Source organism: Chiloscyllium plagiosum, chromosome 2, assembly GCF_004010195.1.
Source record: "Chiloscyllium plagiosum isolate BGI_BamShark_2017 chromosome 2, ASM401019v2, whole genome shotgun sequence".
Taxonomy (NCBI): Eukaryota; Metazoa; Chordata; class Chondrichthyes; order Orectolobiformes; family Hemiscylliidae; genus Chiloscyllium; species Chiloscyllium plagiosum.
The window spans coordinates 28,429,350-28,445,363 of record NC_057711.1 but is presented as its reverse complement, the minus strand read 5'-3'; the positions used below and the strand labels follow the sequence as shown (position 1 = coordinate 28,445,363).

Below are 16,014 nucleotides of genomic sequence, written 5' to 3'. Positions count from 1 at the left end.
TGATCAATGAAAGCAAGTTCACCAAACACCACCTTCAACACCCTGTCTACCTGCATTTTCGAGGAACTATGCACTTACACCCCTCAGTCTCTTTGTTTGGCAACACTCCCCGGGGCCCGACTATTAACTGTTAGTCCTACCCTGGTTTCTATTACCAAAATGCAACACCTTGCATTTATCTAAATTAAACTCCATCTGCCACACCTCAGCCCATGGGCCCATCAGATCAAGATCCCATTGTACTCGGAGATAATTTTCACTGTCTGCTCCATGACCTACTTTGGTAAAATCTACAAACTTACTAACCATACCTGCTATATTCACATCCAAATCATTTAGATAAATGGCAGTGGAACCAGCACCAATCCTTGCGGCACACCAAAGGTCATAGGCCTCCAGTCCAAAAAGCAACCCTCTACATTCTTCTTCTGTCTCCTACTTCAAGCCAATTTTATATTCAATTGGCTAGTCCCCAAGGATCCCATGTGATCTAACATTACTAATGAGTCTACCATGTGAAACCTTGTCAAACGCTTTACTGAAGTCCATGCAGCCACCATCTACTGCTCCTCGTCAACCTTCTTTGTCATCTCTTCAAATAAATCAAGCAATAAAGTTTTTGAGACATGACTTTTCATGCATAAAGCTAAGTTGATTATCCCTAATCAGTCCTTGTCTTTCCAAATTCTGTCTCCCAGAATCCCTCCAATAACTTGCCCATCACCAATGTCAGGCTCACTGATCTATAGTTCTCTGGGTTTTCGTTACAATCTTTCTTAGATAATGATGTCACATTAGCCAATCTCCAGTCTTCCAACACCTCCCCCATGGCTATTGATGATGAAAGTATCTAAGCAAGGGGCCCAGCAATCTCTTCCCTCACTTCCCACAAAGTTCTGAGAAACATTTGATCACGTCCAGGAGATTTATCTACCTTTATGGGTCTTAAGGCCTCCAGCACCTCCTCTTCTGCAAAATGAACGCTTTCAAATACTTCATTATTTATTTCCCGAGGTATCCTAGCTTCCATGTCCTTCTCCAAAATAAATATTGACAAAAATTTTGTTTAGCATCTCACCCATTTCCTATGGTTCCACACACTGGTAGCTACATTGATCTTTAAGGGGCCCTATTCTCTCCCTAGTTACTCTTTTGCCCTTAATGTACTTCGAGTCATATAGAATGTCTTTCGATTCTCCTTAACTCTATTTAACAAAGCTATGTCATATCCACCGTGGGTGGCACAGTGGTTAGCACTGCTGCCTCACAGTGCCAGAGACCCAGGTTCAACTCCCGCCTCAGGCGACTGACTGTGTGGAGTTTGCACGTTCTCCCAGTGTCTGCGTGGGTTTCCTCCGGGTACTCCGGTTTCCTCCCACAGTCCAAAGATGTGCAGGTCAGGTGAATTGGCCATGCTAAATTGCCCGTAGTGTTAGGTAAGGGGTAAATGTAGGGGTATGGGTGGGTTGCGCGTCGGTGTGGACTTGTTGGGTCAAAGGGCCTGTTTCCACACTGTAATGTAATCTAAACTAATCTGTAATCTAATCTAATCCCCTTTCTGATTTTCTCGAGTATACTCCTACTGCCCTAATACTGAAGGGATCACTCAATCCCTGCTGTCATTATCTAATACAAGACTTCTCCTTTCTCTTGACCAGAGCCCCAATTTTGTTCGTCATTGAGCATTCCCTGTACCTTTCAGCCTTGCCCGTCATACTAACCAGGAACATAATGTCTCTAAACTCTCGTTGTCTCATTTTAAATGCCTCCTGCTTCCAAACTATCCCCATTCCCGCAAACCGTCTTCCCAAATCAAATTTTTAAACTTCTCAACTAATGCCATCAAAATTGGTCTAACTCCAATTTAGAACCTTAACTTGCAGAAGAAGCGTCATACTGGACTTGAAGCATTAACTCTATTTTTCTCTCTACAGGGGGTGTCAGACTTGCTGGGTTTATCTAGCACATTATAGTTTTTATTTTGGATCTCCTGTATACAGAATTTTGCCCGTGTAACAATAAATAATTTTATCTTTCAATTCATTCACGGGATGAGGGCATCACTGGCTAGGCCAGCATTTAGTGCCCATCCCAAATTGCCCAAAAGGCAGTTAAGAGTCAACCATATTGCTCTGGGTCTGGAGTCACATGTAGGCCAGACCAGGTAAGGATCGCCATTTCCTTCCCTAAAGGACATTAGTGAGCCAGATAGGTTTTTCCCAACAATCAACAATGGATTCACTGTCATCATTAAACTCTTAATTCCAGATATTTATTGAAATCACTATCTGCCATGATGGGATTTGAACCCAGGTCCCCAGAACATCATCTGGGTCTCTGGATTAACTGTCCAGTGATAATACCACTACGCTATTTCCTCCCCTAATGACTAATGAAGAAAGATTTTCAAATTTAAAAAGCACTGCTTGGAAAACCTAACAGTGACAAAGTATTTCCACTTGTAGAAAGTTTAGGCCAAAGGGGCACAGATTCAGGATTACCAAAAGAAGCAAAAGTTAAGAAGGTCTTCCTATCAGCCACCAACAGCAACACACCCTCTTCCCCACTAAATATAGAAGCCTGTTGGAACATTGAGACACTTAAACACTTTACCATAAATGATTATTGAGAAAGAAACAATGGCATAATTTTAAGTGGAACTGAATATTGTATTTGTAAAGGAGGTGCAGAAGAACAAATGGACAAAGAGCAGGAAAATTGGAATACGGCTAACAATTCCAGTAAAGGACTACACAGTATGATGGCCAAGCGTTTATGACACTAAGCAAAGAAGTGAGAGGCTATAAGTTCAATTTCACCATGGCAAATTGTGCAAAGCTGAGAAGGCTACCATTATTATAATTTGCAGATGCCAGTGTTGGACTCGGGTGTACAAAGATAAAAATAACACAACACCAGGTTATGGTCCAACTGGTTTAATTGGAAGCACTTGCTTTCAGAGTGCTGCTCCTTCATCAGGTAGTTGATGACAACCATCTGATGCAGCAGCGCTCTGAAAGCTAGTGCTTTCAAACACAGCTGTAGTTGTCAGGCACTATGGTACCAGACAGATTGCATGACTGAGCAAAATAATCCAATTAGTAACTTATTTCAGGCTTATATTTGGGAAGTTTTGGCAGAACAAAATGGTGGTTTGAATTTAAAGTAAAATTAAATCACATTTAAATTGTTTAAAAAAAAAACTTTTAAATCCAGTCACACCCCTTTTATTGTTGAAATTCCTTTGTAGTACAAAATGAAAATAACTTAATGAATTGGTAAGAAATATTTTCATTATCGATGTATGCATAATAAAATAAACCTTGGGCACAACGCAACTCCAAATACCTGAACTCATAATTTAATATGTTAATCCAGAATGCAAGAATGACTTGTGCAATGCATGGGCATTAAAAAATATTCCATGTGTACATGCCATAATAGTAATGCCACGATATTATACAACATCAGAGGCAGTTATAGTTATTTTCAATCTATATATTTCTTTTAACGCCACAACTGTTACATAACATTAAACTGGTGCACCACCAACTTTCATCAAATCAATGTACAAAGATATTACATTCCAAAAACAGTTATAGTCCTGATTTCAAAATAGTGGTCATGCATACACCAAATTACAACTACTCAATCTACTTTCCAATCATCAATAAGAAAGTACACCCACAAAAGAAATCACTTTTCTTTAGATCACTATTGCTTGACAGATTAAAGCATCAAAAGATTTTTAAAAAATAATTGGCACACTGTTCCCAATCAAACTCTCAGGATACATGGTACTTAAAAACCCTTTGAGATGGAAAGGTCACTGTGGAGTCACAGCTTAAGCAGAATATACTGTAACTTTATAAACTGCATCGCACTCGCTGCATATTCATTTCTCAATTATTATTCAAAATCTACCATTTTAAAGTGCCAGAACTAACAGTCATCTTTTCATTTACAATTTTGATATTTAACCCAAATAATCGAATAGGACATGTCAGAAGTGGCCAGTACGAAATATTCTGAGTAGATAGCTCAATATAAAAACAAGAGGTAAATTAAGTTGTCATATACCTTTAACATAATCTAATAAGACATCGAATACACTTCACTTTGTGCATGCTTTGACCATCTTTCATAATGTCAGAGTGCAATGATTGGTTACATGTGACCTTTTATAAATTAACAGTGCACAAAACCCAAAGGCATGGAATAGACAGATAAAGACCACTTCCACTGATTAAAAGATACAAAAGCTGGGGGACTCAGATACAAAATTAAACACAAGAGATTTCGGAGAGCTGGAGAAACCTTTTGAGAAGAAAATTGAAACTGGAACGATGTCAAACATTAACACGATTCGGAGATGCCGGTGTTGGACTGGGGTGTACAAAGTTAAAAATCACACAACACCAGGTTATAGTCCAATAGGTTTAATTGGAAGCACTAGCTTTCGGAGCGACGCTCCTTCATCAGGTAATCAAGGAATCACCTGATGAAGGAGCGTCGCTCCGAAAGCTAGTGCTTCCAATTAAACCTGTTGGACTATAACCTGGTGTTGTGAGATTTTTAACATTAACATATTAGTTAAGTGATTGCAGGAATGGATGATATGAGAGTTTTTGCAATAACTGCTCTACGAGGGATGAGGTCTACTGTTTTTGTGGATGAGCAACTCGAGCACATATTTGTTGGATGAGTAAGCTACTTCTATATTCCTCTTCTGTAAAATCCTCAACAATGGCTGTTTCTGAAATTAATTCAAATTGTGTGATATGCTCCTGATAAGTAAGTTATGCATCCACACATGCGGCTATGCAAACCATTAAGTCAAACTAATTTACTTAGTACAGAGTGGTACAGGAGCTGGGAGAGATCAATTTCAAAACAGCATGTAGAAAAATTTAACTTTTAAAGTACTATATTAACAATGAAAGTTGATTAAGAGTAATTATAGTTTGATGAAGCATAACCAATACATATGATTAAGATTGTGAGTATCAGCCAATAGCATGCCATCTTAATAATGACCAAATATACATGAAATCAGCAATTGTCAATATGGTTTTGGAATATTTAAAGCTACCTTCATTATTATGAACAACCATTCATCTCAGTTTCATGACATGCATTCATAGAAAGTTTGTTGTTTTTTTCATTCTGCAGACACATTACTTTTTTTCATCTGGAATAGGTATTGTGAAAAGAGAGAATATTCAGAGAGCTGACAGGTAACAAAGAGGAGGGAAGAGATCAAAGCACTATTACCATAAACCACAGCAGGCTGCATATGAAAGTGCTGTAATCCTAAAGCAAACCAGAACAACTGTTCAGCTATTCTTTCCTCCAAGCAATAAAGCAAGCAAAGAACAAAGGTCATCTGGATGTACAGAAAGACATTCCTCATGTTAGCAGCATTACAGCTGCTGACATAATTGAACTGAAAGATCACAGATATGCCTGAACCTAATGAGCTCGAGGTGGAACAGATTCCTTCAACAAATGCAAGAGATCAGGAGGGGTTCAAGAAGCAGCACATGATATTTCCAGAAAACAAAGGAACTCAAATCATGACACGTTGCAGAAACTAGCAAGAGAATTGGTGATACAACACCAAAAGAGAACACTTTAAAACTCAATGATCACTGAAAAAAAAAAGATGGTAAAACACCTTAAAAAATGAAGTTAGGCTGTCTGGTAGGTTGTGCAATATTTTGCCCTTGAATAAAACCAAGACATTTTCTTTACACATTTAATATCGACAAAGCTGATTCAACACAGTAAAAATGTAAAGGAATACATTTACATAGGAATATTAACAGCAAGATAAATTTGAGTCTGCGAAACACAGAATAATGCTTGACAGAATTACTGGAGATTAAAATCAACAAAATATCAATAAATGGAGATATTTCAAAATTCCATTGTGAACAAGGTGAGAACGCCCATAAGGAAATAGAGAGAATAGGAGAAAGAAGTTCCTCAAAGTAGATTTCTACAGATCTGTTGGCTATAATTTTACAACAGCTATACAAATTCCAATGCAACTATTCTGTGGTTTCTGGTAAATGTATCCCAGTGACGTCAATTTGATGGAAATAAACATCAGTGAAGATTCACAATTGTATACAAGTGATGTGGGCATCACAACAGAAGTAACAGTAGGTCAAGAGAATACATTCCTTTATATGATTATATTTTAAGATGGAAATAAACACAGGCTAAGGCCACCTAGGTGCTTATTTATAAAAGGGCATGCCAAATAATACCAATTGCTTCACTAATGCTCTATCAAATTATGAACATATTTATTGCAAATTGCATTAAATGTCTTTGAATAAATTAATTTCCATAATTATCATTTCTGAGCATTGGAACCTTGAAGGAACATGCAAAAAATTGGCATCACTGGAATCTTTCTCCTAATATAGGAACCAGTTCAATACATTTCACTAAAAAACAATTTCCCCAGTTATCACAGAACGGACAACAGAAAACTTTCAGAAAATATTAATTGCTTTATAGTAATTGAAAATTAGACATTTAACACATAGCACAGATCATATAAGCAAGGATGAATTAAAGACTATTTGTTCAAGCAGATAGAATAAAAGTAGGTAGGTAGTTAGAATCAACTTGCTGATTCACACTTCAATAACCCCTCAGGGTCCCACATTGTATCAAATTTTAACTTACATTTTGAAGTGGTGACCAAAGGCACCCGAATCCAGACTCCTCCGATAAACATACAGGTCAAGGTTCACCAGAACTACTGTACCTCAACTACACCTATAACTGCACCTAATTGACACATTGCTGTGACTTTGCTGTCAGGTGTAAGTAGAAGGTGTAGTGTAGTGGGCCAAGAAGAACTTCTTGCAGAAGGAGGCCTTTCTACAATCTTATGCCAAATTCGTGCTTTTATCCCATGTTGCGGCACATCATTCCTATTCATATAACCATCTAATGCAATTGAATCTGCATCCACCACATTTCCAAGCAGCGCATTCTATACTCACAACTACTCGCAATGTGGAAGAGGTTTTTCTTATATTACCCTCACTTTGCTGCACATCATTTTAAGTCAATGCCCACTCTATATTTTTTCTGTTTTACAAACAGAAATATCCTATCCTTACCTACTGTATCAGCCCACTCATTGTTTTGAAACTCTCCATCTCGTCTCCTTTCAGCCTTCTTCCCTCTTCAGTTTATCCTTATAACTGAAGTTTTGCATTTCAGAACCATTCTAGTAAAATCACTTCTGCACTTTCTACAATTCATTCCCATCTTTCCTATAATGTACATTCATGACTACATACAATACTCCAGGGGAGGTATAACAAGTGACTAGTGCAAGTTCAACATCATCTTCTTGCTCTTGTACTCAATGCCCTTATCGATAAAGGGGAGTACACTGTACGATTTATTAACTGCTCGCTCCACCTGTCCTGCCACCTTCAATGATCTGTGCACATACAACACTGGTAGGCAGTTAACATTTCTATAGTATTTCTAGGATTCATGTTTAATGCATATCTTGATTGATACATGAATGGGAGGTGAACAGAGAGATATAAACTATTGCATACGGGCAATACGCAGATCTTAATAAAGACTAAGAATCAGTGCAGGCTCGGTGGGCCAAAGGGCCTGTTCCAGTGCTGGTTTATATTGCATTGTATTGTATTGATTAAAAACAAGCAGAGTTATAATCACTGTTTTGGCATGTTGAGTGTAATTGAAGTCAGCCAGCATTATCATACCACTTTTTCTCTCGAAGCTAATTGTGAAGTAGTCAGATTAATTATGGCAATTTACTCTGGTGTTCAGACACTAAGTATTTCACTGTCACATCTTGTGTCAATTAAAATTTTACATTGTTTTGAGGAAAAGATTACAAAATTACTAGTCATACTGGTCATATTTAGTTCACTCCAAATCAGCAAAAATATTAGTTGTATTTTTTAAAAAATCATTCGTCCTGGTATAGTGGTTGAATTTTCTGAAATAAGCCACACATGATATTCAAGAAAACTCTATATCTGAAAAGTTTAAGAGTATTTTAAATATGAAGTACTGTTAACCAAACACACTGGAAAAATACAACATATTTTCTAGCCACAGCATAATAAACCTGTGCTCCATCCTTGAACACATCTTTCCTTTAATCCCTATTGAATGAGCAATCATATGAGGCTTTTATAAGGATACAGAAAGGAAACAGTAGAGGAATTAATAATTTAAGTAAGCACTCTCATATTAGTTTCCAGTGACCAGAGTTAGCTTAAGTACTTTTTGTAATATACTGCTAAATCAAACTTCAGTAGCACTCTAGTCCCTACCTCAATACAATCTATGGAGAATCACAGCCAAGTGGGTCATCAGAGGAACGCAAAGGATGTAGCTACTTTATATGATATGATTTCTACATTCTTTACATAGGTCACGTTGAAGAGGTTAAGTTGACGAAGCAATTACTAGGATTTTTCACTCCCAATGTGCAAATTTTAAGTGCAATTCCTTAAAGATGGTGTAAATGATTTCAACACAGAACATTTTATATTTGAAGCATACCTGAATATTTCACCAATAGCTTTCCATTATATATACACCCCATTTCTCCAGCATTAGCAAAGAAATAGAGTCTTGATTTCAAGCTTAGTAGAGAAGCACTTAGCATTGTGAAAACTCATTTTTCATCCCACACATTTGCACAAGGGAATTCTCTCAAGGTTCAATACATGATCTGCCATATCACAGTTAATTTTACTAGGTATTCACAATCCTCTATCTGGTAACTCATTCCATTAGAGGCCTTTAATAATTCTAAGCTACAAAATCTTTACATCTCAAACACTGACTGGTTTAGAGATACGAATTTGAGCACAAAAAAAAATGATTTATAAGCTGCTCACTTCAATTCACGATTCAATGAACAGGTTTCTAACTGTGCAGACAATACCATTTTTCTTCAAAACATATTTCTTTTCAATTGTCAATTTTAATTCGTTTTGCCACAATTTTAAAATATTATTTGTTTTCAGATTCAAAATTGCTGATTGCATATAATGGCTCCATCTCCTGGATAGCTAAGGCAGCCATTCAGAACAGCATGATTAAAGATTAAAACCTTTTAATCACATTCTCCACGTTCCGTTTTCTTTGGGAGTTATGTTCCAGCTCCTAAAGTAACCCTTTAATAAATGAAGTTCCACACATTCAAGTGAATTATTCCACAGGTCATGTAAAAGAAATATGCACATTAGCTTTGCATAAATTGTCTCTTTGTACATATTCTCTTTGTGAAAAGATCATCAAAACTTAAAGTTCTATTGAAAATCTAACAAATATAAATAAAGCTAGATCTGCTAAAATAAAGTTCTTCCAAAACTATGGGCAGAATCTTGTCCTGGCATTTGAGAGTCCTGCCTGCCAGCTGGAGAAACCCATGGCACCTCAAATGCAGGAAGGCCCACCAAAGTACTGTACAAGGCAATTAGGTAGTGGTGAGACCAATGGTGGGCCTTTCTATGGAATTAAGACCCAAAGGTGGCCGTCCTACCCACTGAAAGACCTGGCCAGTCAAAGACCTACAGCTCTGGCACTCTACAACAGCACAGAGGAGACCATGTCTCCTGCAATTTGAACATGCTCACAGTCTCAGAGTTACAGAGGACCCAAGCCACAGGTGACCAATGTTGATGGAAGTGGTGGTAGGGGTGGTTTATAGGAGGAGGGGGAACACAGGGATGAGGGTAGGGGTGTCATTCTGACAAGGCAGCACCTCGCTTTCATGAAGTCCATCCCTCTGTTGATCAAGCATGCACCTCACCCACCAAAGTGACAAAGGATCCTGCACCATTTAATATGCATGCTACATGGCAACAGGACAACTTGCAGATAGATTAATCCCAGAGGCAGCAGGATGAGGACTTTAAAGTAATCCTTAATTAGGGATGAGTCAGAAATATCAATAATGGACCTTCCTGCACACAACGTTAGTTTGATGGAGGCAAGAATTAAAGACAGACAAAATCCTGCCTTTTAAATACCACTTGAACTCACCCCCAATCAGAGTAAAAGATTCTGCCCTATCTGACTTCGCAAAAGTTTGGGGGTGGGGGGATTTCATGGGGCTGCAAGAGCAGGAAATGTGTCAGACACATTTCTGGCTTTATGCTTACTGGTTTGGGCTCTGTATGTCAGTGAGGAATCTTCAGTCAATGGTTAAAGAGTTAGGCAGTTTATCGCACTGCCAGCATATGCAAAATGACTTGTTTAGAGAATTGCAATGGGACAGGTTAGCAGTCTTCTCTCTAAAGCCAATAGGTGTAACAGAAGTAGGTAATTCAGCCCATTAAGTCTGCTTAACTATTCAATGAGATCATGACTGATCTAATCATCCTCAATGCCACTCTTCTGCCTCTTTCCGATATTCCCTAATTACCATGCTGATTAAAAATCTGTCTAATTTAGGCTTGATTATGTTGGATGACCCAGCCAATTCTAAGATCATGACGTTTAGTTTTAGACACTGCCACAAAGGGAAACAATTAGCCAATCAAGTCTTCCAACAGTCTTGTATATTTGAATAATATTGCCCCTCCATTATCCACACCCTACTCAATCTCTTCTCATTAGAAAGTCCCTCCATACTCAGTATTAACTTAGTGGACCTTCTTTGGGTAGCCTCCAATGCCAGTGTATCTCTACTTAAGTAATGGGACCAAAACTGTTCACAGTATTCTAGCTTTGGTCAAATTAGTGCCTTGTTTCGTTTCAACAGACTTCCCTTTTTTTTGCTCCATTCCCTTTGAAGTAAAGGCCAACATTCCATTTGCTTTCCTGATTACCTGCTGAACTTGCATGCCAGTTCTTTCAGATTTATGCACAAGGATCCCAAATCCTCTGTGCTGTTTCTTTCTATATCTTTCTCCATTTAACTAGAATTCAACTGATCTATTCTTCCTGCTAAAACTGCTTAACCTCAGACTTCCCAACATTACATTGCATCTGCCAAGTTTTTGCCCACTCGCAAAATGCATCCAGATCCCTCTGCAGACTTGGTGTGTTACCCTCATGCCTTACATTCCATTGCCTTTATGCCATCCACAAACTTGGCTACAGTACATTCATTTTGTTCATCCAAATCATTTACAGTAAATAACTGTGACCCCAGCACTGACTCCTGTGATCACCACCAGATACAGGTCGCCATTCTGAAATTGTCCCCCTTATTACAACTCTGTCTTCTTTTTGTTGGATAATCCTCATTTTCTCATTTATCAAACCATTCATATAAACTGCTTCTGCACTCTCTACAATACATCCAAATCCTTCCTATAATTTCGGCCCTGGTATCAGTGTTGGACTGGGGTGGACAAAGTCAAAAGTCACATGACACCAGGTTAAAGTACAAGTTTATTTGAAATCACAAGCTTGTGAAGTGCTGCTCCTTCATTGGGTGAAGCTGTAAAGCCTAGTGTCATGTGACTTCTGACTTCCTATACTGTGGCACCCAAAACTACACAAAAATAAAACTCCAAATGAGATCTAACCAGCGTCTTGTACTAGTTCAGCATCGCCTCATTGCTCTTGCACACTATGGCCCTAATAATAAGGCTGATAACACTGTCCATTTTATTAGTGCACTCTCCACCTGTCCAGCCAACCACAATGAACTCTTCACACATACATCTATGTACCTCTGCTCCTGTGCACCCTGTTAGAGTTGTACCTATTATATCTCCGATTTATATTGTCTTTCAATGTTCTTTCCACCGAAATGATCCAACCATTCCAAGAGGAGAAAGTGAGGACTGCAGATGCTGGACATCAGAGTTGAGTGTGTGGTGCGAGAAAAGCATAGCAGGTCAGGCAGCATCCAAGGAGCAGGAGGATCAACAGTCCATTCCTGTTGAAGGGCTTATGCCCAAAACTTTGATTCTCCTGCTCCTCAGATACTGCCTGACCTGCCATGCTTTTCCAGCACCACACTCTCAACCACTCCAGGAACCTGTCAATGCTTTTAGAGTTCCACACTGTCATCCTCCCACTTTGCAATTCTTCCAAGTTTACTGTCATCTACAAACTTGGAAACTGCCCTCTAGATTATCGATATATATCCAGAAAAGCAAAGGTCCCAATACCAATCCCTGGGCAACATCTCTTCAAACCTCCCTCCAGTCCAAAAAAAAAATCCATCGTCTGTCACTCTCTATCTTCTATCATTCAGCCAATTTTGCATCTATGTAGCTAACGCCCCTTCTAAACCACAAGCTATAAAATGTCCTCAAACTATTGGAGGCACTGTATCAAAAGACTTTGGAAATCCATGTATACCACATCAAGTGTTAACTTGATTGACCCTTTCGGTTATCTTATCAAAAATTCCAGTAAGTCAGAGAAATATTATTCTCCCTTTAGAAATTCAAGCTGACTCTTCCAAATCAACCCACCTTTTTTCATGTGATTATTCATTCTGTCCTGAATAATTGTTGCAAGAAATTTCCCCACAGTTAAGCCAACTGGTCTAACTTGGGGAGTATTCCACCACATGGAGGAAATGACTTAGTGGTATTATCACTGGACTACTAATCCAGACAATATTCTAGGGACCTGGGTTTGAATCCCACCACGGCAGATGGTGGAATTTGAATTTTTTAAAAAAGCTTGAATTTAAAATCTAATGACCACGGTGGCTCAATGGTTAGCACTGCTGCCTCACAGCGCCAGGGACCCGGGTTTGATTCCCAACTCGGGCAATCGTCTGTCTGGAGTTTGCACATTCTCCCTGTGTCTGTGTGGGTTTCCTCCGGGTGCTCCACTTTCCTCCCACAATCCAAAAGACATGCAGGTTAGGTGAATTGGCCATGCTAAATTGCCCATTGTGTTCAGGGATGTGTCGGTTAGGTGTATTAGTCAGGGGTAAATATCAGATATAGGGGTAAATATCAGATATAGGGGAATGGGTGTGGGTGGTTTACTCTTCAGAGTGTCGGTGTGGATTCGTTGGGCCGAAGGGCCTGTTTCCACACCATATGGATCCTATATCTATATCATTCTATGAATCAATTGCTGATTGTCAGGGAAAACCCATCCAGTTCACTAATGCCCTTTACAGAAGGAAACTGCCATCCTCACCTGGTCTGGCCTCCATGTGACATCAGACCCACAGCAATGGGTCATTGACTCTCAACATCCTTCTGGGCAATTAGAGATGGACAATAAATGCTGGTCTAGCCAGAGACACCCTCATCATATGAATGAATATAAAAATATCCAGGCTTGTTTCTTATGGATTACTGATAGATTTTGGGGAGTCAGGTGGTATATTATTCCCTACAGGATTTCTAACCTCTGACCTTCGCTTGCAGCCATTGTTTTTATATGGCTAGTCCATTTCAGTTTTGCATCAATGGTAATCACCAGGATATTCAAGGATAATGCCATTGAATGTCAAGGAACAGTGATTAGATTCTGTTTTGTTGGGGATGGTCATTGCCCAACATTTGGGTGACGCAGTTGTTACTTTCCACTTATCAGCTGAAACCTGAATGTTGCCCAGTTCTTTTTGTATTTGGATATGGACCGTTTTAGCCTGTACCCTACACTAGCAGAGAAAATAGTGAAATCTATTACAGTGGATTGAATGGCCTACTCCTGCAGTCACATTTCTATGTTGTATACTATAGTTTACCTACAGAAAGGCAGCTCATCATTAACTTCTCATGGTTTATTAAAGAAAAGTGATAAATGCTTGTTGCATCAAAATGTTTTAACGACTCATTCTCAAATAAAGTGGGATGGCATAAGGGATTTCAAGTTGAACTTTTAATACTAGCTGATGTATACAATGAAGCCAAAGCTAAAACAAATCACCACTTGTACACTATTAAAGACAAATGATAGAACAAATGATCACACAAAAATATCTTCAAGAATACAGCTTTGCAATTCCTACTCAATCTCTCTGCACTGACTGTCAGCTCAAGCTTTCTATTGTCCAGTTCAAACTCAGTGAAATATCTCTGCGCAGACATGAAATAGTTCAGATTCTTGGCATGATTTGGAGAGATACCCACACTTAGTCAGGATGTTTAGTAGCCTATTGTTCTCAGGATTCTCAAAACAAGCATCGGACAAAACCAGCAAGCAAATAAAAGCAAAGTATTAGGGTTGCTGGGAATATGAAATAAAAGCAAAGTGCTGGAAATCCTCAACAGGTCTGGCATCAGCTGCGGAGAGAGAAATTGGGTTAACATTTCATATTGAATATGATTGATTCTATAGATCCTTCACTCTTCAGAAGAATCATATTCAATCCAAAACATTAACTTGTGTTTCTCTCCATAGATGCTGCCAGGTATATTGAGTACTTCCAGCATTTTTTTATTTTAAGCAGCAGGCAGGGCAGCCTTCTCTTTGACCTGTAAGTTGCTTTAAAGCGTATGAGAGTATAGTGTGGGAGACTGCCTTCCTTTCAATGGTGCAGTAACTGTCAACATTTTGGTTAGTGAAAGCAGAGATTTGGGTACAATGCCTTAATAGCTGTTAAATGATGTTTAATTCCTTCATAAAGGCACAAAAACCTTCAACAAATATTAAATACTAATTATGGAGTTAAAAATGAACTCAGGACACTATCAATGAAATTTGAATACGTTGTTCAAAAATGGTCAAAAGTAATATCACAATATTATCTATATTTATGTAAAGAAGACAGAATGGAGGAAGGCTGGGAGGAGACAAGAAAAGGGAGGGTGAAGAAAATTATTTTTGAAATGTTGAAATTCTATTGTTACAAAACCAGCTAAACTTGTCTCACATCTCCAGGAGGTGCAATCACTTTAAACGTATCATAGTCTATGTATATATGACATACAATTGAAGCTAGGGAATAAATTTGTTAGTGTGATAGTCACGCTTTGAGTTTATTCTATACATATACTCCTAACAAATTGTGAAGTAGGCTCAAGAGGCAAAATGGCCTTCTCTTGTTCCTAATTTGTATGTTCACTACAATGTTAGTCAAAAATGTTTTACTCCCCATATTTCCAACTGACCCAATTGGAAATTACACTTTTTGTTTACGAATACTCATTAAGCATGTTTTAATTAGCTTATTGAACTTTAGTATTTCTGGAAAGAAACAAATTCGATGAAACTGTTTATTTTCCCCCAATCAAGACAACTCAAGGGAAATTGAAGGAGAAAACCAGTTTCTCAGGGTCAAAGCCAACCTGCCTGGTTTAAACCATTTAAAAAAAATCTGGCAATTAATTATCAATCAGCATTAACTGGTGCATTGTTTAGATTAAAGTCTGTACAGATGACAGTTTACTTGCCAACCAATCAGCACTTCCATGTAGTTTCAAGATTGGTTTTCTCCTTGAACTGGTATTCCCATGGTTTGTCATAAGGAATGCAAGGCAAAAAGCTTGGACAAAAAGTGTCTGTCTGTTTCCAGCAATACTCAATTTCTGTAAGACTAAATGATTATTTACTGGAGTTTTGGGATGAGGTAACAGAGGAGGTTGAAGAGGACAACACTGATGATGTGGTGTGTGTAGATTTCCAAAAGGCTTTGAGACAGTACTGCACAATAGTATGGTGGACAAAAAAAAAGTTATAGAGCCATACAGCATGAAACAGCCTCTTTGGTACAACTAGGATCAAGTGATAGACTCCAGGATACTGGAGTCAAAAAGTGCAGCGCTGGAAAAGCACAGCGGGTCAGGCAGCAGAGGAGCAGGAGAATTGATGTTTCAGACATAAGCCCTTCATCAGGAATGTGGGGAGGGGGGAGATGCTGAAAGATCCACTCCACCCTCCACTCCTCTCACCTGAAAAATATGCCCTCTAGTCTTGAAGTCTACCCCCTCCCCACAACAACCACCGAGGAAAAGCCGCCTGCCATTCATTTAGCTTTTGGAATAAGAGGGATATTACAATATGGAAAAAAGATTAACTGAGCAATAGGAAACAGAGCAGTGATAAATGAAT

At 38.6% G+C, this 16,014-nt stretch overlaps 1 protein-coding gene across 7 annotated transcripts in view; it reads right to left on the bottom strand.

Annotated features, from left to right (window-relative positions):
• The window catches only part of LOC122558001 (microtubule-associated serine/threonine-protein kinase 4-like), a 485,329-nt gene that overhangs the window by 349,173 nt on the left and 120,142 nt on the right, over positions 1 to 16,014 (bottom strand). The window lies entirely within an intron of this gene.